The 5,370-nt window shown below is 32.8% G+C and overlaps 1 pseudogene; it reads right to left on the bottom strand.

The window, feature by feature from the left end:
- Positions 1 to 309: 309 nt before the first annotated feature.
- Positions 310 to 916, bottom strand: LOC141501470 (baculoviral IAP repeat-containing protein 5 pseudogene; annotated as a pseudogene).
- Positions 917 to 5,370: the final 4,454 nt, after the last annotated feature.

Genomic DNA, 5,370 nt, shown 5'->3' with positions numbered 1-5,370 from the left:
TCCTTGATTAACTACTTGTATTATTTACCATGGGATTATAAATTCACCACATACAGAATATTTTCAACTGCAAATCCCAAAATCCAGAGATAGAAGCCAAACAACAAATAACTATAACAGTACACTAGCTATGAGAAAGTTTATCAGTCATGAATAGCATATAAAAATGTTTTCAGTGCTGTTAGTCCCTTCTACTTGTCACCCAGGTCTGTATCTAGTACCTGGCAAGGTTGGGGCAGCAATATAAAAATACAAAAATAAAAAAAAGGTCAAAAAAAGGTAAGTCACCAACGACATAAACTGGACAAAATGAAATCAAATTGTATCTGGCACCATCTTCAAGCAAAAAATAGATAATAAAGTCTAATTTCAAATTCCCAAAGTTCTCTTCTGTTGTAAGGCATCATCAGATAGTTCCACACTAATATTTGGAGAACATGCCTCAGAAATAATGTTTAAGCTGCAGGATAAGGAATTAAGGAGAGTAGTCACTCCAATGCAGCCAGTTGTTCAATGTCATGTCGTACTTCCTTTGCATGCTCTTCAAATTCTGTTCTTTTCCGGGAGGTTTCCTTTATAATCTTGTTTTTGGCTCTTTCTTTGTCCAGTTTCAGGAACTCATTGAGTGTTAACTCTTCAATCTTTTTCTTAATGCTGAGGAAGGCACAATTAGACGAGTGCTTTTGATGTTCCAACATAGGATCATCCTCTGGTTCCCAGCCCTCTAGTTCCTTGAAACAGAAGAAGCACTGGGCTAAATCTGGCTCGTTCTGACTTGGCAATGGATGAACCCAGCTTCAGCCATCTGCTCCAGAGTGCAGGCGCAGTCCTCTGTGAAAGGCCAGTTCTGGAAGGTGGAGATGTGGGTATCAAGCAGGTAGAGCTGCCACATTGGGGGCAGCGGCAGGGCACTCATCCTGCAGCTGGACCCACCGACTGTTTCCAAGAAGATTATTTCTTCCAAGAATTGGAGTAAATTTATGTATTTGTGATGGCACCTATAGTAAATATTTGAATATAAAAACTAATCTGATTGTTAGTGTTTAAATGAAACTGAGGTGCAAACCCTGTATAAACATGGGAGACCCAATGGCAGAGAACCTAAATCTCCTAATTTCCTTAAGAGTACTGGAGGACCATATGGAAAATGCTAAAATTTAAGACACCTGGATTTCAGACAATGGGGCTATGTCATGTGCTACACTTAAATAAAATGTAATCAGGTTGGAAGAAGAAGGAAAAATTAATGAATTTAAATTAGCAATAGTTCCAGAAGCAAAACTAAAAATAAAACAAATCACATTAACAAAGATTATTGATAGGAAAAGGAAGAATTGTATTGTTAAAGAAGAAAAAAACAATGAGAAACATCTTAGATGATGAAAATCTCTAACTTTGAAATATCTCTGGAATAAAAAAGTAAAATAATAGAACTATAGAGCATTAGAATTATTTTTCATAGAAGACAAGAGGACAAAAAAAAGCACATTTAACAAAATAACTTTGAAGAATATCACGCCAAAAGAATTCTTGGATGCTTTCCAAAAGTGACAGAACAATAGCACAAGGAATAAAAATGCAAATTGTTATGCTACTCAAAGAATTCAATGAGATAGTCATAAAGTCATATTACAGGAAATCACACAAGAATATTTCTTAGAAATATTTTAATCAAGACAAAATTAAATATCAAGAAAATATGAAGGAATAAACCCAGATTTAACTCATCCAGACAGACACAGTATAACTGCATATATAAGTAGTCAAGGAATTTAAAATATCATATGCCAAAAAATAAATGGGGCTATTACTAGATTTTCATCCAAAGTATGAAATGGCAGAAAAAAGTTATATTATCAGTATGCTAAAATAAAAAATAATTAAATTCCTTAGCACTAAATTAACTTTTTTTTTAGTAAAAAGTAACATTTTCAGGGCAGCTAGCTGGCGTAGTGGATAAAACACTGGCCTTGGAGTCAGGAGTACCTGGGTTCAAATCCGGTCTCAGACACTTAATAATTACCTAGCTGTGTGGCCTTAGGCAAGCACTTAACCCCATTTGCCTTGCAAATAAAAAAAAACCTTATTGAAAAAATAACATTTTCTTTTGAAAACAAAAAAAAATTTAGTAGGGGTAGTTAGGTGACACAGTAGATAAAGCACTGGTCCTGGGGTCAGGGGGACCTGAGTTCAATCCCACCTCAGACACTTAATAATTACCTATATGTGTGACCTTGGGTGAGTCACTTAATTCTACTGCCTTGCAAGAACAAAAAAAAATTAGTCACATAAGTTTCCACAAAAAAATAAATTATTAAAGGAATTTCCTTGTCTAAGTTATTCTTATGGAAACTCAGAGAAGTTAAATATCAACAGCATAAACCTAATAGAAATTTTGCATCTATGAAAGATTAATCACCAATTCACTATAAATGTTGTGGAATTGATAAAATAGCAATATTGTTTTAATTAATCTGAACCTCAAAGTAAACATCAAGGAGCAATGAGGGAAGAAATAAGAAAAAGAATCAGAAATAATGTTTTAATTAACAGCTACCTAAATTTAAGAATAATAGAAAATCATCAAAACAGCAGTGATTTTCATATGATTAATAACCACTTCAGTGAAAGAATCAGAGAAAGATAATAGCAAAGATTTTTAATACCAATTTTATGACTTTGTATGGGTGAAAATTATATAACAACAATAAATATTACTATTAGTACTGCTACTACTACTATTACTAATGATGATGATGGTGGTGGTGGTGGTGGTGGTGGTGATGGTAGTAGTGGTGGGGATGATGATGATGATGATGATAGAGAGATAATATGGTATCCTACATGAAAAAGGGAGCCTTGAAGCCAGAAAGACCTGAGTTCAAGTTTTGTATCTGATTTGTACTAATTGTGTGATTCTAGACAAGTCACTTAACTTCTCTAATCAACGTCATTATATGATCATGGAAGATGCAGAAGAGAGAAATAATTTCATTTGGCATCTTAGAAATGAAAACAAACAAGGGTAAGGGAATAACAAGGGCAATGGAAATAACAAAGTGATATTCTTATGATAGGAAGAGAACAGAAAAAGTAAAACACCAGAAAAAATTGCAATAACATTAGAAAACAAGGAAATTTTTTAATGTTATGTGTAGGTCTAAGTATTGAGATGAGATTATTATTTTTAGTGAAATTAAGTAGTACATCTATCCAGTTGATAAAAGCAATTACAATTAACATGTACTTACAATTATTTAATGTAAACCAATGGAATAGATTAGATAATTAATCTAACATAAAGATTAGAGCAACAAATCTTTTCTCTAATACACATATTTTTATTTGTCTTTGCCTGTGTCTATGTCTGTCTGCCAGTTTATCTCTTCCTTCTTTTCATTTCTTCTCCCTCCCTTTTCTTTCTTTCTCTTTCCCTCTCCTCCTTTCTTCACTTCCCTCCATCTTTCACTCTCTGTTGTCTCTGTCTATCTTTGGCTCTGTCTCTGTCTCACACATATGCACAATCACACATACAAACTTATATATACATACATACACACATAATGGGTTTTTTAACTTAAAAACACATCATAAATTATTCCCACAGAATTATAAAACATCACATACCCTTTGATTCAACAAAACCATGACTGGGTCTGTATCCCAAAGAAATCAAAAAAAGAGAAAAAGACCCACTTGAACAAAAATATTCATAGAAGCTCAATTGTTGTGACAAAGAATTGGAAATTGAGGGGATGCCAATCAATTGAGGAATGACTGAACAAGTTATGGTATATGAATGTAATAGAATATGATTGTTCTATAAGAAATGATGAGTGGCTGGATTTCAGGGAAAAAACCTGGAAAAAACTTACCTTCACTGATGCTGAGTCAAGTGAGCAGAACCAGGAGAACATTTTACACAGTAATAGCATTATGTGATAATCAACTATGATAGACTTAGTTCTTCTCAGCAATACAGTAACTAAAGGCAATTCTAAAAGAATTGTGATGGAAAATGCCATCCACATCCAGAAAAAGAACTGTGGAGACTGAATGCAGGTCAAAGGATACTATTTTCACTTTTTTTATTTGTTTTTTCTCATAGTTTTTCCCCTTTTGTTCTGATTTTTATTTTGCAGCATAACTAATATAAAAATATGTGCATTACCTGATTATGTATATATAATCTATATCAGGTTACTTGCTATTTTAGGGCAGGGAAAAGAAGGGTGGAAGGGAGAAAACTTTAGATCAATGTTGAAACTATCTTTACATATAATTAGAAAAATAAAGTTTAGAAATAAAATAAATATAAATTATCCCTACCAAAAAAATTGGACTGCTTATTGTTTTTTCATGTGTGATACTCCATCTCTCCACTATGGATATTTTTGCTATCAATCCCCATGTCTGAAGTACTCTCCCTCTTCATTTTCACATCCTGGTTTTTCTGGCTTCTTCCAAATTTTAAAGTTCCCCCTTCTGCAAGAAGTCTTTGCCAGTCATCCTTAATTTTATTGATTTCTCTCTGAAATTCATGTCTTTAAACGTATGCATGTATAGCAATATGCACATACATTTGCATTACAGCCACATAATATACATAAAAACTGATTCATTAGATCATTAAAATCAAATGCTTATATAGCAAAGTTCATATTGTATTCTTGGGGCAATTAAGTGGTAAAATCAATAGAATGTTAAGACAGAGAGTAGAGAAGGCTTGAGTTCAAATGTAACATAAGACTAGAAAGCCATGTGACCCTAGGCAAATCACATAACCTATTTACTTCAGTTTACTCATCTATAAAATGGGACATAATAATAGTACCTACTTCTTAGGGTTGTTAAGAATTATTAAAGGATCAAATAAAGGAATATTTGTGCTTAGCACAGTGCATAGTACAATGAAGGTACTATACAAAAGTTAATATTGTTGTTATTATTTTTGAAATCATTTATTTATTTAGTCACCAAATACATGCAAAGACAGTTTTCAATAACTTTTTTTTCTGCAAGGTTTTGAGTTTCCTCTTTTTCTTCCGCCCTCCCTTCCCTCCATCCTTCTCCCTGATAGAAAGCAATCTAATATAGATTATACATGTAATTATGTTAAACATAAATCCATATTAATCATTTGTTAAAGAAAAATCAAATCAAAATGGGGGAAAATCAAGAGAAAAAAAGTAATACCTAAGACACCTTTTAAAAACTGAAGATAGTAAGTTTTGGTCTGCATTTAAAAACCCACATTTCCTTCTCTGGATGTGGATGGTATTTTCCATCACAAATCTTTTAGAATTGTCTTTAATCACTGTACTGCTCTGAAGAACTGAGTCTATTATAGCTGATTATTATACAATGTTG

The sequence above is a fragment of the Macrotis lagotis genome, chromosome X, assembly GCF_037893015.1.
Source record: "Macrotis lagotis isolate mMagLag1 chromosome X, bilby.v1.9.chrom.fasta, whole genome shotgun sequence".
NCBI classification, from domain to species: domain Eukaryota; kingdom Metazoa; phylum Chordata; class Mammalia; order Peramelemorphia; family Peramelidae; genus Macrotis; species Macrotis lagotis.
The sequence above is the reverse complement of the archived record's forward strand: the minus strand, read 5'-3'. Positions and strand labels throughout refer to the sequence as shown.